The sequence below is a fragment of the Aquarana catesbeiana genome, linkage group LG11 (genome assembly GCF_042186555.1).
Source record: "Aquarana catesbeiana isolate 2022-GZ linkage group LG11, ASM4218655v1, whole genome shotgun sequence".
In the NCBI taxonomy this organism is placed as follows: domain Eukaryota; kingdom Metazoa; phylum Chordata; class Amphibia; order Anura; family Ranidae; genus Aquarana; species Aquarana catesbeiana.
The window spans coordinates 45,315,466-45,336,125 of record NC_133334.1 but is presented as its reverse complement, the minus strand read 5'-3'; the positions used below and the strand labels follow the sequence as shown (position 1 = coordinate 45,336,125).

At 41.4% G+C, this 20,660-nt stretch overlaps 1 pseudogene; it reads left to right on the top strand.

Annotated features, from left to right (window-relative positions):
* Positions 1-4,738: 4,738 nt before the first annotated feature.
* Positions 4,739-4,866, top strand: LOC141113050 (U2 spliceosomal RNA; annotated as a pseudogene).
* Positions 4,867-20,660: the final 15,794 nt, after the last annotated feature.

Here is a 20,660-nt window from a genome sequence, read left to right as displayed (position 1 = left end):
ATGTTTGGTCAGGTTTCCTAAGCGTAAATGGATTTAAAAGACTTGAAGCACATACCATGTGACGCGGCGAAAGTCTGGCGCTCAGTATGGATAAGCAAAATTCAGGATTTCAAAAAAAATTGAGAAATCTTGGTGGAATTAATTGGAGCTCATTGGGAAGGCAAAATCTAAGTCTAAGTGAACATTCAGTTTAAACCTCAGACCTCAACACTGGGTTGAGGTCAGGACTCTGTGCAGGCCAGGCTCATCCATGTCTTTATGGACCTTGCTTTGTGCACTGTTGGGCAGTCATGTTGGAACAGGAAGGGGCCATCCCCAAACTGTTCGAACAAATTTGGGAGCATGATATTGTTCAAAATGTCTTGGTATACTGAGGCCTTCACACGGTCAGATTTTCCGACGGGAAATATTGGATGTGTGCTTGTTGTCGGAAAGTCCGACCGTGTGTATGCTCCGTCGAACATTTGCTGTCGGACTTTCCGCCAACAAATGTTTGATAGCAGATTCTCAAATTTTCCGCCAACAAAACTTTGTTGTCGGAAAGTCCAATCATGTGTACACAAGTCCGTCGCACAAAAGTTCACGCATGCTCGGAATTAAGCAAGAAGGAGCCGCACTGGCTATTGAACTTCCTTTTTCTTGGCTCGTTGTACGTCTTGTACGTCACCGCGTTCCAGCGTTCGGAATTGTTGGCCAACATCTGTGTGACCGTGTGTATGCAAGACAAGTTTGAGGCAACAATCTTCAAACAAAAATCCACGGTTTTGTAGGCGGAAAGTCCGATCGTGTGTACGCGGCATAAGAGTTTCCTTTCCCTGGAACTAAGGGGTCAAGCCCAACCCCTGAAAAACAACCCCACACCAGAATCCCCCCTCCACCAAATGATTTTGACCAGTGCACAAAGACATAAAGACATTAATGAGTGAGTTTGGGGTGGGGGAACTTGACTGGCCTGCACAGAGTCTTGACCTCAACCCGATAGAACACCTTTGGGATGAATTAGAGCGGAGACTGCAAGCCAGGCCTTCTCGTCCAACATCAGTGCCTGGCCTCACAAATGCGCTTCTGGAAGAATGGTCAAACATTCCCATAGACACACTCCTAAACTTTGTGGACAGCCTTCCCAGAAGAGTTGAAACTGTTATAGCTGCAAAGGGCGGACCAACTCAATATTGAACCCTATGGACTAAGTCTGGGATGCCATTGCTCTTAGATTGTAAACTCTAACAAGCAGGGGCTCTCTGATTCCTTCTGCATTGAACTGTATTGTAACTGTACTGTCTGCCCTCATGTTGTAAAGCGCTGCGCAAACTGTTGACGCTAAATAAATCCTGTATAATAATAATAAAAGTTCATGTGCATGTAAAGGCAGGCGTCCCAATTGGCAATATAGTGTAAGTCACAGTGGCCATTTTAACTGAGGGCAGCTGAAGCCAGCACCCTCAGTTTCCGGGCAATTTATGCAGCTTCTCCACCTTCAGCAATATGAAACCGTGCATGCGCAATACATAGAAAATCCGTGCATGCGCAGCACAGTGCAACATAGTGAGTCTGCGCATACCAGTAAACATCAGAGTCCCTCCTCTTCCTGTCTCCCCCCATCCCCACCTATACTCTGCCCTCCTCCAGCACCCCTCCGCTCACACAAAAAAAAGGCCTGAAGACTCCTGGGATTTTGGACAAAAATGTCCCAGGAGTCAACAGGAGCAGATGTTTTATGTCATTTGCCTAAGCAGGGGAAGCAGGAACTGTGGACAGGAACTGTGGAGAAAAAAGGTATTTGCAGCTAGAAAATGTGATATTTGTCATCCATTCGTATTTAAAGAGAGGGAGACAATGCTGTTGGAAGGAAGTTTAAAAAGAGACTGAAGTGCCGCTCTAAAGCTAAACAAAATTTCGAAGTCCTTCCAAATGACATTTGCCCAATCTCTGAAGGTATTATCAAATGTTCTAATGAGATTTTCTAAGAATGTTCACTGGAAAATCTATTACTGTGTGGTCAGCTATTGGATCACCCTGCAAAAGGGTGCAAGGGGGGCTCACTAATAGTTGGCTAATATCACCATCTGTGCTGGGCCACTACAGTCTACAGTGCCTTGCAAAAGTATTCACCCCCCTTGGCTTTTTACCTATTTTGTTACATTACAGCCTTTTGTTCAATGTTTTTTTTAATCTGAATTATATGTGATGGATCAGAACACAATAGTCTAAGTTGGTGAAGTAAAATTAGAAAAATATATACATAAAACTATTTTTCAGAAATAAAAAACTGATAATTGGCATGTGCGTATGTATTCACCCCCTTTGTTATGAAGCCCATAAAAAGCTCTGGTGCAACCAATTACCTTCAGAAGTCACATAATTAGTGAAATGATGTCCACCTGTGTGTAATCTAAGTGTCACATGATCTGTCATTACATACACACACCTTTTTGAAAGGCCCCAGAGGCTGCAACACCTAAGCAAGAGGCACCACTAACCAAACACTGCCACGAAGACCAAGGAACTCTCCAAACAAGTAAGGGACAATGTTGTTGAGAAGTACAAGTCAGGGTTAGGTTATAAAAAAATATCCAAATCTTTGACGATCCCTAGGAGCACCATCAAATCTATCATAACCAAATGGAAAGAACATGGCACAACAGCAAACCTGCCAAGAGTTGGCCGCACACCAAAACTCATGGACCAGGCAAGGAGGGCATTAATCAGAGAGGCAGCACAGAGACCTAAGGTGACCCTGGAGGAGCTGCAGAGTTCCACAGCAAAGACTGGAGTATCTGTACATAGGATGACAATAAGCCGTACGCTCCATAGAGTTGGGCTTTATGGCAGAGTGGCCAGAAGAAAGCCATTACTTTCAGCAAAAAACAAGATGGCACGTTTTGAGTTTGCGAAAAGGCATGTGGGAGACTCCCCAAATGTTTGGAGGAAGGTGCTCTGGTCTGATGAGACTAAAATTGAACTTTTTGGTCATCAAAGAAAACGCTATGTATGGCGCCAACCCAACACATCACATCACCCAAAGAACACCATCCTGTGGGGATGTTTTTCAGCAGTTGGGACTGCTGAACTTCAAAGTTGTGGGCATGTTCTATAAATTAAATGATGCAAATCCTCAAACAATCCATGTTAATTCCAGGTTGTGAGGCAACAAAACACGAAAAATGCCAAGGGGGGTGAATACTTTTGCAAGGCACTGTATGCTTGCAGTTATACTAAACAAACATTGGCAAATGTAAAAACCTGTTCTGCAGTTAAAAAGAAGAGACAGAAGGATATAGTCTGTGTTACAGTGTATCCTGACAGGTTAGACCAGAAGGATTATCGCGCCCCCTAAACCCTCCTCAGTTACAGTATGACGCTCTTGTCTGGGTCTGTCACACACAACAAGTTTGACAAGGTGCCAGATCGCGTCTGATAAGAATTGTCGGCTTTCGCGAAAGTTCATTTAAATACAATGTCTGTCTTCTATGAGCTCTGGATCTGCTCTTTAACAAGCTCTTAAGCGAAGAGTTGCAGCAAGTGCTTATGTCGATCACTCTTCATTATTGTTAGCCATCTTTCAACGCCCTGCTTGGTTTTCAGTCCCAGGAATTTGAGGGTGTTGGCACTGAGTGCTAGAGATGGCCAAGCCAGGGCCCCCCCGTCTCATTTTACAAAGGAAGGTTTTGTAAACAAAGCTAAAGCGGGTGCCAGTTTGTTCCTGTTGTCTTCATTACTGGATGAAAAAAGGGCGGAAGAATAATGGAATCTCAATAAAAGCTTCAGCTCCTTCACTGTTAGTTGGATGGCATGTGTGAGGAAGAGCCAAGAAGTGTGACTTGGGGAAGGGGGGAAAGCTGGAGCTTATTGCTCATGTAGAAAGTGAAAGGAAGTCTTAGGAATGGTTGCTGCCCTTCTATAAGGTGGGACAGGATCCCAACACAGCCTTTGTAATTAAACACAGCCTGCAGGATTTCCTCACTCCGAATCATCCTTTCTATAAGTAACCACTCGCCAAAACTCTCTTCCTTCCACTCTTGTCAACATCCTTCAGTTCTTATTCCCACTTTTACAAAAACAAGCATATAGGCTGCAGCTTCGATTCACGAAGAAGGTTCTAGGAATTCTTACAAATACAAACTCCATTCATTTCTAGTCCTTTTCTGTTTTTTTCAATACTAAGCCCTGAAAAGGAAGGCGGTTTTGGACCCCCAAAATTCATTGACAATTTTTTTTGACTGCCCCCCTAACATTTATTGGAATTAAGTCATATGTGGACCTTTGAGCAGTGGTATATAGCCTAAGTTTAGATTTTAGTTAATTTTGGCATGCCATTTTTATGTTACTTAAAGTGGAGTTCCACCCAAAAGTGGAATTTCTGCTCATCTGATTCCTCCCCCACTCCGGTGCAACATTTGTAACCTTTCTGGGGGGGGGGGGAGCGGGTACCTGGGCCACGGTGAAGTACGACAGCAGCCAGTGAGAGAGCGCAGCGCGCTTTGCGCAGTAGGGACCCGGCCATGAAGCCGAAAGGCTATACTGCCATGTTCCCTTACATTGTTCCCAATGGCGGCGGCAGTACCCAACCAGCCAATGTAAACATCGGCTGCTGTGCTGGACTCCAGGACAGGTAAGTGTCCTAATGTTAAAAGTCAGCAGCTACAGTATGTGTAGCTGCTGATTTTTAATTTTTAAAGGGGCGGGCGGAACTCCGCTTTAAAGGCCAAGTCCACCTTTAGTAAAAAAAAACAAAAAAATACGTTCCCTATCTGGGGACCATGTATTATATGGATTTTTAGAACAGGGAGATGGTAGAAAAGCTTGCTCTGTCTACTCCACACATCAACCCGGTATTGCAGTACCTCCAGGGATGGTGCACAAAAAAATAAAATTAAAAAAAAGAATAAAATAGAATAGGAAAACAACAGCAAATAATCTGCAACAGTACACAAATAGAGATGAAAAGCTATGGATAGCCATATACGTCTATATTTCACATCATATTTAGATGTGGCTGTCTCAAAACCTGAACAATGGCTGCCTCTGATTGGCAGCAGGCACTGTTTGGTTGACAATTTTCCACCTCCACAGCTACACTTCTTTGATTTTTCAGTTGAGCCGGATGATACCAACAGGTCCACTCACAGCAAGAATTTCAGCAAATTCAGCAGGAAGCAGCCAAAATTTGAGCTGAGTATAGCCAGCTTAACAGGGGTTCTGGTCTTCTCTTCCGAGTTTTGTCGGCAATGGTGGCAGAGGGAGTGGTGGCAGAGAAAGGGAAACAGGGTGTAGGAGGTATGTTTTTAGATTCTCCTATGCCCACAGCTTGCAAGTTTTTTAAGTTCCAGGCAAAAAGACAACTTAGACAAACAATTGACCACCCCACCCACCCTCGTTTTTGGATTTATTTTTTTCTTCTTTTTTGTACCTCTTTTGCATTTTTTCTTCGGGACCTCCGTCCTATGTGAGGTACGTCATTTCCGTGGTTGCATCCGGGCCTCCTCCTTGCCCCCCGCTGCCTTCTGGGACCTGTATGTGTCCAAGAAGACAATGGGACCATTCAGAAAGCGCCGTGGGACTCGAGCATGCGCAGTCGGTGACCAGCTGTGAAGCCTGAAGGCTTCACTGCCGGTTTCCTTTACTTGCAATGCTGGCGCCGGCACCCGAAGCCGATGGATGGATCAGCTTGGGCAGCTGACATCGCGGGCTCCCTGGACAGGTAAGTGTCCTCATAGTATTTGTAGCTGCTGACTTTTAACTTTTACGTTTTTTTTCCCTAGGCTGGAACTCCGCCTTAAATGCATCATGAGCCATGTTATTGGGAGTTTAGTAAGTGTGTGTTCTTTGCCTACATTGTCTGTGCTTAATGGTTTCCCTCTTTCCCATCTTATAAAACTAGGAGGTATGCATTGCTATTTGCAGAATGAAACAAAGTAAGTAGTTAAACTTTATAATACAAATAAAATGTTCAGTTACAAAATTTCCTTAAAGTTGGATGATAGTTGGTGATAAATTTTGGATGAGTTTATGTTGAGAGGAAATTATAGTTATCATTAAAGTGAAACTTTAGTCAAAAAGTTAAGCCCTGCTAGATCACTTCAGGTTGGCCACTTTTGCAGGCTTAGCTATGTAAAACATAAAAGAAAAGTGCCTATACTGTTAAAAATCCAGTAATACACAGTCTCACCCTGCTCTGCACATGCTCAGTTGCTCTCCATTTTTAGGCACTGCCGAGTTTGTAGAGGCCAAGTTTGTAAACCCTCCTATCCTTTAAAGTCAAGGAAGCTGCTTCTGTTTGATCTGCAACCGCCATGGTGCTGCACATGTGATAACACCAGCCATTTGATGGTTTCACAGCATACCTCCCAACATTTTGAGATGGGAATGAGGGACACCTACTGGCAAACGTATGTAGGCATAGGACACGCCCCCTGCCACACCCCCTTAAAGGAGAATTAACCAAGAAAAAGTTTAATTAAATCTACAAGGGCTTTTTTTACCACTACTATTCCTTTATATTGGCTTTTAAAATTTACAAATGCAGCAATTTAGACTTTGGATGAAAGGTTTAGTGCTGGGAAACTCTTTTTAAAAGATAAAAAGTTCATTTTATATACAACTATATGGATCAGACCAAAATGAGGGACAAATGAGAAAGAGGGACAGAGGGACATTGCTCCAAATCAGGGACAGTCCCTCAAAATCAGGGACAGTTGGGAGCTATGTGACAGTTTGGTTGAGGACACAAGCAAATGTGACAGTTAGCAATCCTGGCATTCCAGGAATGTAACTGTTTTCTGAAACCGTTGAATTGATGGGTTTATTTCCGCTTTATAATTTATTTCTGCTTAGTTGCTCTGGGCTTTAGCAAAATGGCAGCCACCAGCCAGTAGAAACAGGAATGCCGGAGGCAATTTACAGCACTCACTAATTTTAGTAGCATAATTATTAATGTGGAATGTATGTTCCTTGCTAAAGAACATTTTTTTTATCAAATTATTATGGGTAAAGTTCTACTTTAAGGAGGAGGTATGCATACCTCCAAACATTTTGAGATGGGAATGAGGGACATCTACTAACAAATGTATGTAGGCATAGGTCACGCCCCTGGCCACACCCCCTTAAAGGAGAATTAACCAAAAAAAGATTAATTAAATCCACAAGGACTTTTATTTACCACTCCTATTCCTTTGTATTGGCTTTTAAAATGTACAAATGCAGCAATTTAGAATTTGAATGAAAGGTTTAGCACTGGGCAACACTTTTTAAAAGATAAAAAGTGCATTTTTTATACAACTATATAGATCAAATCAAAATTAGGGACAAATGAGGGGAGATGAGGGACAGAGGGACATTGCTCCAAATCAGGGACAGTCCCTCCAAATCAGGGACAGTTGGGAGCTATGGGTATGTCACTGACTCCATGATGGATTACATGACAGTTGTCAGACTTTCACATTTTCTGCATGCGGTAGTCATGATCAAACTTTCACTTTTCCTGCATGTGGGGCCTACCCTGAAAGCTTTGGTCTCCCATCTAATATATCCACTTTGACATTAACTACCATTAATGTGGAAATTTAGCATCCAAATAGAACTTGACCGGGTGCCCAGCTATGAGTCACAATCTCCGGCTCGTTCACAAGCAATGAGACAGTTTCCTGCAGATAAGAGGCAGCGAAAAGTGACAGAAACACAGTGGCCGAGAGCTGAGATATCATTTCCTCCGATTCCTCTGACATGCTAATTAACCATTCCAGGCATATTTTGAACATCATCAAGGGATATCCTGATCAGAATAAACTTCCTGTCATCCTAGTCTTTTTTTCTGGCATGGTCTCTATGAATTGTTTTAAAGCTGAGCTCCAGTCAGATATAAAAGACACACATTAAAGTGGACCTTCAGTCATTTTTTCATCTTTCCATCTATTAAATCTTCTGCCCTTGTTGTTGTTTTAACTTTGGATAGTAAAACATTTTTTTTTCTGCCAGTAACTACCTTATACAGCCCACTTCCTGTTTCTTGTCTGGAAAAAAGCCTAGGCTTATGACATCATGCACAGCTCTCGCTCTCACTCTCATGAGAGTTTGCCAGGAAAGGAGGGGGGGATGAGTTGTAAGAGGGCCAATAAGAGCTGCAGAGCTGGAGGTGTGCCTCTGTGTGTCTGTGTAAATCCAGGAAGTGAACAGGCAGCAGCTTCAGCTGTCCATCGTAAAAAGGGTTGCAGCCAGACTTAGTGGAGGGAGATTTCTGCAGCATATTAGGGAAGTACAGAATCACAGTATATAAAAATTAAAAGGAAAATGGTTGGAAGGGAACTTCAGAATGGCAAAGATGTTTTTATTACAAATTATGTGAGCAAACTGCAGTTCCTCTTTAATGAGGCTCTGTATGCATTAATACAACACAATTTTTTTAAATACAAGCAATGTAAGTACCTGGTTTTGACTCTTCCTTGCACAGCAGAAGAGCCAATCAGTTGTGCTGCATGTGCTATCAAGGATCATGCTACTAGGAGGAGTAAGTATAGACACAGAGAGGTAAGCTCGCAATTCTGCTGCTTCTCCTTTCACTGTCCAGTCACAGGTTGAAGGAAGGACAAGACATTTAAGTGTTACTTTAAAAAGAAATACAGGTATGATTATTTTTATACATAGTTACATAGCTCCAGCTTGGACCAACAAAACGATATATGTACCATATCTGGCCGATATCCCTGGAAGCTGGAAATCACTGAAGTAGACATGTACACTAGCTTCCAGATCCCGTGCTTAGTGGCTGCCATACTGCATTGTGAAGACGGATGGTTGGCTGCTAGGCACGGGCGCCAACCAGAAAATACAAAGCAAAGCATTTTCTGAATTAATGCAAGTAATTCTCTGAATTGACAAGGTGGTGGGGAGGGGCTCTCCCCCTCTCCGTTCTCCACCTCATACAATACATACAGAGGGATACAAATATACCGTATGCATACACACACACACACACACACACACTATCCTGACCCAGTGGCTAAGCAATTATATATATACATATACACACTGATGCCTCACAATGGGCCACCCTACACAAATTCCTATATACAATATTCTGTGTACAATGGAGAAAATAATACTTTGATCCCCTGCAGACTTTGTAAGTTTACCCACTTACAAAGAAATGAAGGGTCTATCATTTTTATCATAGATGTATTTTAAAGGATAGAGACAGAATGTCAACCAAAATCCAGAAAAAAACACATTATACAAATAATATAAACTGAGTAAAATAAGTATTTGTTCCCCCCCCCAAAAAATGACTTGGTGGAGAAACCCTTGGTGGCAAGCGCAGAAGACATTTTCTAGTTGGTTACCGGGTTTGTAGACATCTCAGGAGGGATTTTGGTCCACTCTTTTTTACAGATCTTCTCTAAATCCTTAAGGCTTCTTGGCTGTCCCTTGGCAACTCAGAGTTTCAGCTCCCTCCGCAAATGCTCTATAGGATTAAGGTCTGGAGACTGGCTAGGCCACTCCATGACCTTAATGCGCTTCTTCTTGAGCCTCTCCTTTGTTGCCTTGGCAGTATGTTTTGGGTATCATTGTCATGCTGGAAGACCCATCCACGACTCATTTTCAGTGTTCTGGTTGGGGGAAGAAGATTCTCATCCACAGATTTTACAATACATGGCTCAGTCCTTTGGCCCCTCAATGCAGCAAAGTCAGCCTGTACCTTTAGCAGAGAAACAGCCCCAAAGCATAATGTTTCCATCTCCGTGCTTGACTGTAAGGACGGTGTTCTTAAAGGTCATGGTCAGCATTTTCTTACCCCAAACACGGCGAGTCGAGTTAATGCCAAAGAGCTCAATTTTGGTCTCATCTGACCACAGCACTTTCTCCCAATCCTTCTCTAAATCATTTACAATAGATGATCATTGTCAGACTTCAGCCAGGCCTGTACATGTGCCTTCTTGAGGAGGGGGACCTTGCAGGCGCTGCATGATTTTAATCCATGGCGGCGTATTGTGTTACCAATGGTTTGTTTGGTGACTGTGGTCCCAACTGCCTTCAGATCATTCACAAGCTCCTCCTGTGTAATTCTGGGCTGTTCCCTCACTTTTCTCATGATCATCCTTACCCCATGAGGCCAAATCTTGCATGGAGCTCCAGACCGAGGGTGATTGATGACTATTTTGTATTTCTTCCATTTGCAAATATTTGCTCCAACAGTTGTCTCCATCTCGCCAAGCTTCTTGCTGATGATCTTGTAGCCCATTTCAGCCTTGTGCAGGTCTAAAATCTTGTCCCTGACATCCTTTGACAGCTCTTTGGTCTTGCCCATGTTGGTGAGGTTTGAATGGAAGAAAGAGATTCTGTGGACAGGTGTTTTTTATACACATAATGAGCTGTCATTAGGAGCACCTTCTTACATTGACAGGACTAATCTGTGTACCAACTGAGCACATACTGTAGCCAGTCTGTGGGAGCCAGAATTATTGTTGGTTTGTAGGGGATCAAATACTTATTTTACTCACCGAACTGCAACTCAATAAATAACATTTGTATCCTGTGTTTTTTCTTGATTTTTGGTTGATATTCTGTCTCCATCATATAAAATACACCTATGATAACAATTATAAACCCTTCATTTCTTTGTAAGTGGGAAAACATACAAAATCTGTAGGGTGTTAAAATAATTATTTTTGCCACTGTATACACTGTGTGTATATATATATATATATATATATATATATATATATATATACACACAGTATATACAGTGGAAAAAATAATTATTTGATCCCCTACAGATATATATATTGTATGCACTTATGCTACACAATAGTCCACACTAAAGCAACACACCAGTGTGAACACATAAGAAACAAAAATGTCACGCTAAAATGATTGAAATCGTGAGATAATAAATATGTACTCACAATATTAAGTGTCAATAAGCCACACTGAGTAGCCCTGAATTTACCAGATCCACTCGGTGAAGGAACAAAAATGAGTGGATGACTACATTAAATTGTGATACTCAATAATCTACATAATACATCAAAATGTACCATATAATAAACCAAAATGTACTGAAATAAGGAGTGAAAGATACAACCGTGATAAACTGGTGAAAAAATACCAAAAAATATGAAAAATAAATAAATAAATAAAAGAATCTGTATATCAAATCAGGTGACTGAGTGAAAAAAAAAGTCCATAATAAATGTAAAAAAGACCATAGCAAAATAATTAGTCCATAAAAAACAGTGATTCTTCAATAGTGATGTGTTGTAGGATTCCACAAAAATTGTGACAAGTGAAAGATGCCTCCACCACAGAAAAAACTGCCGCTTACCAGAACCCGGTGGTCCCTTGTTACAGGGGACCACAAAGAGCAGATGGCTGTACCTCAGCCCGGAATCTCTCTGGCATGCACTGGACTCCCCAGCCTCAATGGAACCGGTCCGCGGATGGGTTAATTCAGATGAGTGGTAAGTTCCCCATAAAACAATAAAGGCTTCACATAGCATAAAATCCTTTTGATTTATTAATAGTAGTAAGACAAGTAAAAACTTACAGGAAAGCAGACAATAATAGGCATAAAACGAGCTGGCCGGCTTCAAAACAGCCTGTAGCTTCCGGGACTGGATGTATAGCGGTGACGTCAGTGCGTCGATCCTCCTCCCTACGTCGTTTCATCACTAGCGGACGTGGTCACGGGATACAGGCGGCGTCCTGACGCACCGCTTAAATACCATAAACACAACCAAGTCTTGGTCTGAATCCTGAGGGTAGAACCACTAGGCTCCATCTTCTTCAAGGGTAAACCTAGAGATAAATATACCAAAAAGCCCATGGACTAAGGGCAAAGCGGAAGCAACCAAATATTAACTATCAGTAAAAAAGGACATACAGGAATCGTCACAAATCCCTGGTAAACACGAAAGGATAATATATATATATATATATATATATATATATATATATATATATATATATATATATATATATATATATATATATATATATAAATATATATATATATATATATATATATATATATATATATATATATATATATATATATATATATATATCACGATAAGTGAATAAGGTGCTTCCAGAAAAGTAAAAAATATAAATTAAATACAAGTCTAATAAAACACAGCGCTGTGCACCAAAGCTGGTTACAAACCGAACCATAAAGGCAGGACTGCATAAATGGCCTTGAAATATAGAACAATCAAGATATATTAACCAAAGAAATATATAAACATGAGAGCTAAGGAATAATGTTAGTACCATAGCTAAAAATCTAACATGGGAGCAGGCGGGACAATCTCCCACTAAACAGACTAATAAATGAATAAACAAATCCAGGGGTGAATGAATGTGGTCACCGTCCTCCCCTGACAAAGAGGCGTCCCGCAGTTCCCCATAACCCACTTAGAAAGTAACCAAAAATGGGCAATACATTGGAAAACCCATATAGCACTGGGAAGTGCCATAATAGGGAGTGCCATACAACAAAAATGAAAAACAATTATCAATTGAAAAAAACCCTAATTAGTATAAAAAATTAATAGATTGCACAAATAAGTATTCCACAAAACAAAAAAGTCCCTTCAATAAATAATCAAAAGATTAAAAAGAGGACCATAGGCCAAAAAGCAAAAATAAAAATAAAAATAATAATAAAATAAAAATAAGGGTGAAAAAGGAAATAACGGGTATAAAATATAAAAACATATAATGAACTAAAAAATATAAATATATGAATAAAGACAGATCACTAGGAGTTGTCAATGAAAGAACTGACATCGACATAGTATTGAGGCCAAAAGGGGTATAACTTTTAATATTGTGGATCCAAGACATCTCTAACCTAGAGATGCTTCTAACTAGACAACTACCCCTCCAATGGGGTTTGAATTTATCAATGCCTAGAAAGGTTATGTTAGATGGATCTCTGTTATGAGCTATGAGATTTGATACAGAGTGTTTGGTAAAGCCCCTAGGTATGTTATTTATATGCTCATTTAGGCGCACCTGTAAAGGTCGCTTGGTCCGGCCTACATACTGCAGGCCACACGGACACTGAAGCATATATACAGCCCCAGATGTGGAACAGGTAATAAAAGGTTCAATGACAAAAGTTTTGGAAGTACAGGAGGAAGTAAAACTCGTGGTCCTTCTTGCCCTGCAATGGTTAAGTGAACAGACCTGGCACCTCCTACATTGATAATATCCAGTTAATTTGGAGAAGAAACTATATCTATAGATGGGAGGGTTCAAAATGTTAGGTGCCCGTCTATCTTTAAGAGACGGTGCACCTCTAAAAACCACCTGAGGTTTATCTAGTAAAATGGATGTCAACACTCTGTCATTCTTGAGGATGTGCCAATGTTTGTTTATGATATGTTTAGCCCTAGAATTCTGACAAGAAAAGTTGGTGATAAAGGGACAACAATAAGTGTCTTCAACTGGGCTGCCAGCCCTTGCAAACAGCGGATCTTTACGATCCACGTTATTAACCTGATCCAAGGTATTACTAAGGAAATCAGGGGCATATCCCTTGGCCACAAACCTTTGCGTTAGAACCTGTGCCTGAGCCTGGAACATACTATCCTCAGTGCAGTTCCGTTTTAACCTAAGAAACTGGCTCTTAGGTACAGACCTGAGCCACGAGGAATGATGGCAGCTATCATTGGGGATAAAAGAGTTTCTGTCTGTAGGTTTAAAATATGTGGAGGTAACAAAATTACCCCCACTAACAGAGATCGTAAGATCCAAAAAATGGATCTGCTCCAAGCTGGCCTCATAACTCAGATGAATGCCCCTATCATTATTGTTAAGAGAGCACATGAATTCAGAGAGATCGGAATCGCTGCCATCCCATAGGAGGAGGATGTCATCTATATAACGAGCCCACAAGGTCACCTTAGGCCTTGGCTGGGCATAGACGACATCCTCCTCCCTCTTGGCCATGAATAGATTGGCCAAGCTGGGGGCATACTTAGCCCCCATAGCGACCCCTTTATCTTGGCGATAAAAGTGCCCATCAAACCAAAAAAAATTATGAGTAGCTGCATACTCCTATAATGCCATGATGAAATCAATTTGTTCTTGAGGAAGGTTAGAAGATTGATTCAAGAAAAAGAATACAGCGTCCAAACCTAACTGGTGAGGAATTACCGTATATAAGGTAGTGACATCTGCCGTTACAAGCCTGGTCCCTACACCTGGCTTCAAGTTAGAAAGGAGATTAATGACTTCCCAAGTGTCTTTAATATAAGAGCGCATTGACCGCACCAAAGGCTGCAAAAAGAAATCAATATACTTGCCCACCCAGGATGTGGGACGTCCCAGTGTGAACACGTCCTGACTGTAAGGTGTCCTTTGCATATTGTGAGGTTAAACCTCTTTTCTAGACATGTGCAATACGTTTCGTAACGAATCAAAATTCGGACAAATTTTGCATCTTTCGGACATTCGGATGCATCCGAATGTCCGAATAAAAAATAACGAATTTCAACTAATACGGATATAACGAATGAATTCGACATGATTCGGTAGTTCGTTAAAGATCTGATGAAACAAAAAGGTCAGCTCAAAGTAAATCTTACAGTCCAATCAGCTGATTAATTTTGTGCTGGAGGTTGGATTACTGGCAAAGTACATTCCTGAGAACTGAGTGAGAAGGGTGTTGTATTGTATTTGAGCAGAGGAGAAGAGATATTGGGGGTTATTTACGAAAGGCAAATCCACTTTGCACTGCAAGTGCATTTGAAAGTGCAGTCGCCCTAAATCTAAGGGGTAGATCTGAAATGAGTGGAAGCTCTGCTAATTTTATCATCCAATCATGTGCAAGTTAAAATGCTGTTTTTTACTTTCCTTGCATGTCCCCCTCAGATCTACAGCGACTTTACTTCCAAGTGCACTTTCAGTGCAAAGTGGATTTTCCTTTAGTAAATAACCCCCATTGCCATTGTGTGTGTTAATAGATTCAATAAACAAACGACTTTCCAAACTACGAATCATTATCGCGAATCAATATACATACATAAATAACAAATTTCAATGTAATCGAAAGAAATTATAGCGCAAATAACGAATGAATTTGACATAATTCGAGATTCAGTATAACGAATATCGACACTCTACAAAACAAAATTTTCCGTTGTGCACAAGTCTACTCTTTTCCTCCAGGCCCGCACAGCGCCCCGTTGTCTTTTGCAATGACTTCAGAGCAAGTGACTTTGCACCAAGTTACCTCTATAACCCATTTATGTATTTGTATTGAGTAATTATATCTCCCTTCTTCTCATGGGAGAATACATTTTCAGATCCACTCAAACATAGAAGGAACATCCAAACTTCAACCACATAGTGGTTGATTTACTAGAGGGAAATAGACTGTGCTCTTTGCAATTGCAGTTACTCCAAAGCTTAGTAAATGAGGAGAAACTCTGCTGACTTCCATCATCCAATCATGTGCAAGCAAAAATGCTGTTTTTTTTATTTTACTTGCATGTGATTGGGTATTGTTTGCATCCTTTCCTCATTTACTAAGCTCTGGGGCAGGTGTCTTCAAACTTTCTGAACAAAGGGCCAGTTTACTGTCCTTCAGACTTTGAGGGTGCCGGACTGTGGCTAGTGTATGTAGAAAATGTCTTGGCATCAATGGGAGTAAAGAATACCCCATCATTGGTATTAGTGGGAGGAATATTTCCACATTGTTGGTATTAGTGGAAGAAATACTGCCCCATCATTGGTGTCATTGGGAGGAATAATGCCCCAATGCTGGGCTGGCATGGGGTTGGTGTCAGTTGGAAGAATGGTGCCTCATTGTTGGGGTCATTGGTAGAAATAGTGCCCCATTGTTGGGGCCATTGGTAGGAATAGTGCCCCATTTTTGGGGCCATTGGTAGGAATATTTCTCCATTGTTGATATCAGTGACAGGAATTATGCCACATTGTTGGTGTAGAAGGAATAGTGCCTTGTACCAGTGGGAGGAATAGTGTCCCAAGGGCCTGATAAAAGCAAGCAAAGGGCCATATCCGGCCCCCGGGCCTCAGTTTGGGGACTACTGCTCTGGAGCAACTGCACTTGCCAAGTGCACAGTCTATTTGTCCTTAGTAAATGAGCCCCATAGTGTTCCTGTCCTTATTCAGTAAGTTCTGGCTAGGTCACTTTGATGTCCTATAATGATAAGCCCATCACTTCATTGCCCTGCCTTATTATGTCAAAATTGTTGGTCTTGTGAAAATAGGGTTTTGCTTTATTGCATAATGTACATTTTAGAAAAAAAAAAAAGTTGTCTTTCCGGTAATTCCATACATTGTTGTAACAATAAATCCACTACTGATAGCAGTCTGGCTTTTCTTTTTACTTGACAAACTGGAATGGTTGTCATAATAACTGTATGTAGATTTTGTACATAGGACAGAACAATACTTCTCTCCTCTGTGTGCTTCTACTGCAGGCTAAACTTTACAGTGTGTAACAGGTCTGTGATCACCTAGGTGTGAATTATATTTATGGTCACCTGCGCCAACTGTGCGCAAATGTAGACACAAATCAACCATCAGGAAATGCCTCCAGTTATATGTGCAGACAGCTACCCCAGCATACTTAGCAGGTTTAAAATGTACATCCTACCAATAAATTTGTCTTATTTGCTCCCTTTTGGTTTGTTAAATCTGAACTCAGAGATAAGAAAATATTGTTCAAATACAAGAGCCTTGTGTATTCTTCCTTGAATCTTGCTGTGCTTTGTGTATTTCTTCCAGTGTGAGACTACCTTGCTACAGGAACGTCCTATAATAAAGACCAGTCACAGCTGCTCTCTTTCTTTGCACAGGGTGACTGGTCTTGACCCCGCCCCTCCTGTAGTTTTCTCCAGACAGCCTGTAGTGGGTGGAGTTTGTCGGGCACCTCCCACTGCAGTGCTCTTTCCACATGAACAGCACGGTGATTATGTCACTGATCATTGATCAGAAACGTTTCAGGGCTTTGGAAGAACTGTCACAGTGCAAATTTTCAGCGGCGTAACAATTAATGATTTTTTTTATGCTTTAATGCTATTAAAACTGGTCTTAAAGTCATCCAGAGCCACTATCTTGGGATGGGTACGATTTATACTTTATCAGTGTGGTAGCTATGGTGCTTATTATATCTTCATGATTAGGTGTGCTAGGTGTTTCTGGGCACACCCCAATCACCCTGTGTGGCGCAGATTCCCCCTATTTAAACCTCTGCTACCCTAATGGGGCTCCTAAAATGTTTGTAAACTTTTTTTTTTTTTTTTTTGAAATTGTAAAAAATAATAAAAAAATAAAAGAATAAAAATAAACACTACTGACACCAATCTCTGTCCTACTGAAATTGTCCACTGCTCTACTGACACCCTCAGTATATATACACAAGCATGTGTTTGAGTTTTGAGGTGCACACCCTAATGCCATAGCCGGTGCACACCTGTCTTCATGGGACTTCATCAATCTGTTTTAGTGCATTTGGTATCTCCCTTGTCTAACCACTTGCCGAACAACCGCCACAGTTGTACAGCGGCAGAATGGCACGGCTGGCGAAACGACGTTATGTAACATTGCTTCGCCCTGTGGCCACTGCTCGCCCACGGAGCCAATGCAAGTGCCTGGCAGTCGCGATCACCGCTGGGCTCATCGGGGCACACTGAGAACTGGGATCTGTGTGTTAAAACACACAGTTTCTGGTTCTCTGAGGGGAGAAGAGACAGATCGTCTGTTCAATACAGAGTATGAACAGCGAATTGTCATCTCCCCTGCACAGTCCCCTCCCCCATTCAGTTAGAACACACACTAGGGAATACAGTTAACCCCTTGATCGCCCCCTAGAGTTAACCCCTTCCCTGCCAGTGACATTTTTACAGTAATCAGTGCATTGATTGCTGTATAAATGACAATGGTCCCAAAAATGTGTCAAAATTGTCCGACGTGTCCGCCATAATGTCGCAGTCCCGACAAAAATCGCAGATCGCCCCCATTACTAGTAAAAAAAAAAAAAATTAATAATAAAAATGCCAAAAAAAAAACCCTATTTTGTAGATGCTATAACTTTTGCGCAAACCAAACAATATACGTGTGATTTTTTTTACCAAAAATATGTAGAAGGATACATATCGGCCTAAACTGAGGAAAAAAATATATATTTTTTTATATCTTTGGGGGATATTTACAGTTAGAACACATCCCTAGGACACACTTAACCCCTGCAGCACCCCCTCCTGGTTAACCCCTTCAATGCCAGTCACATTTACACAGTAATCAATGCATTTTTAATCGCACTGATCCCTGTATAAATGTGAATGGTCCCAATATAGCGCCATAAGTGTCCGATCTGTCCGCCATAATGTCGCAGTCACGATAAAAATCGCTGATCGCCACCATTACTAGTAAAAAAAAAATTATTAATAAAAATGCCATAAACTATCCCCTATTTTGTAGACGCTATAACAAAGAAAGGACACAAAAAATAGGAAGAAAGTGCTGCTCACCCCTGATGATAGAAACAAAAAAGAAGGACATTTTTCCCCAGGGTGGGGTTTTTAGGCAGCAGAGTGCAAGTATTGAATCAATGTTGTATTAAAAAATAATGTATTTTATTGTAAAAAAAATCGCATGACACGACGGTTAAAAAATGAGCTCCAGTAAGAAATGCTTACAAAACTTATAGGATCAGACACACATTGTGCAGACATATTTCCATAGCAACATCAAACAAATATTGTCAACATCAGAAAAGAAGTCTGACGCGTTTCAACCCATATATCGAGGGTCTTCTTCAGAGGTCAGTCTGTTGAGGAATATATAATAAAGTTACACATGTAAAGACTTAATTGCGCACAGTGAAAATAATGTACAGTGCATGCATGTGATATAGTTACCCAACAATATGTGTCCAGCAACAAGAGGCCTCCTAAATGGAGATCCTTTTGAAGAAATGCCTATTCTCTCTCCCCAAGGGTCTCAGAACACCTCCACCAACACGGCCACCAACACCGGAGCAATAGTCCAACGATGTGGCTTACGAGAAATCACACTAGAGGTCGCCCCCCGTTAGGCCAGATAATCGGTCGGGGAGCAAGCCACACCTGTAGCGAAAGCCCAGAAATATACTAAGAAATACACCCATAATATATATCAGAAAAATTATATCAAAAAGTATTTCTCCAAATAGATAGTCACATAAGAGGCACCAATCTCCATGCATACCATATATGCAGTTTGCAGCCTCAGAGTATTAGATACGTACATATGTGAAAAGGAGTAGTAAGTGGATAGGGGAAATTCATTAAAAATAGTTGAAATAACCAATTAATTAAATAAATTAAGTAGAATACTAAGTTAAAAGGTCAGAATAGTATACACCAGCTCGTTTGAATAGAGTGATTTAAGGTTGGATAAAAGAGGACTGAGTGAGTAGCTGATTGTGAGTACTCAAAACTGTGAGAGTGAAAAAAGATACGTGCGGTCTATACTCACCCGCACATACTAGAAAACAAGTGAAAGCCAAACGTGCAAAAACGAGGAATGTGACTGAAAAAGAAAAAAAGAGGGAGTGCCCACAATAGAATCAGACATAGAGGTGACAAAATAGGCTTAAGTGTTTACCTCAAAAAGTGTGAAAGCAAATATGAGGCTGCACCATATCGCCCTATATGATCAGACTGATTTGTGACCTAGCCCGGGATTGGCCGCAAGTTGTGTCTGGCTCAGTGGATAAATATACAATCCGAGTCGACAAGTCTGAAAATATATATATACAAAAAAAAGAAATAGTGTTGTAAGGGGTTATACATAAGTACATAATAAGTATTATTAACCGATCATAATTGTATAGGGCTGAAGTGGTGCAAAGGCATATTGCTGAAAAGTGTACTTACAGTGCAGGAGCTGCAGAGGTGTCTGACCAACTGAATAGAGGAACTACAAGTCCAACGTCTTTCACATGTATATATACTTACTATGGGTGTGTATTAATTAAGGTGAATCCATCACAGGTGTGCATCCCCCCCCCCCCCCCAGAGCCGATCCGAGAGGCCGTCATGGAGGGCATGGCCGCCATTCAGGCAGCCTCGTGTGGCTTCTCTGGCATTCGGGACGGGCCAACGGCCCTGAACTGATGTCATCCTCGTCGTAACTACGTGACGCACCCGTGTCACGTCGTACGCGCGGGGACCCGCGCATGAGCAGTGACCGGGGACGTCCGAGGATGTTCCCGAATGCCGCCGGCAAGGAGGAAAGGTCCCCAATGTAGCAGCCGGGGCCAGCCTGGGTGCCTAATGGGGGAAAGGGGGGGGAGCCAACGGATGGAAAATGGCTCCCCCCCTTGCCGGGAAGACACATCCGAGGGAAAATCCCCGGTCCAGAAGCAGCGGCAGCAGAGTTGCCAGACTTCCGAGGGGAGAAAGACAGGCAAAGAAAAAGCATAATAGTCATTTGCATTTGCTTGGAGCATGAAAAGATAAATATGTAAAGACTAATAGTCCATAACATGCGTGGGTATGTTCTCCTAAGCTAATATAATCATTTAGTTTTAATGTACATACACATGAGACATCAGTACATGCAAGGAAAGACAATTGCATACTTTGGTAAATCTACAGAATTACAACCAAAATAAAAAAGAAAAGAAAGGAAAAGGATAAATATAT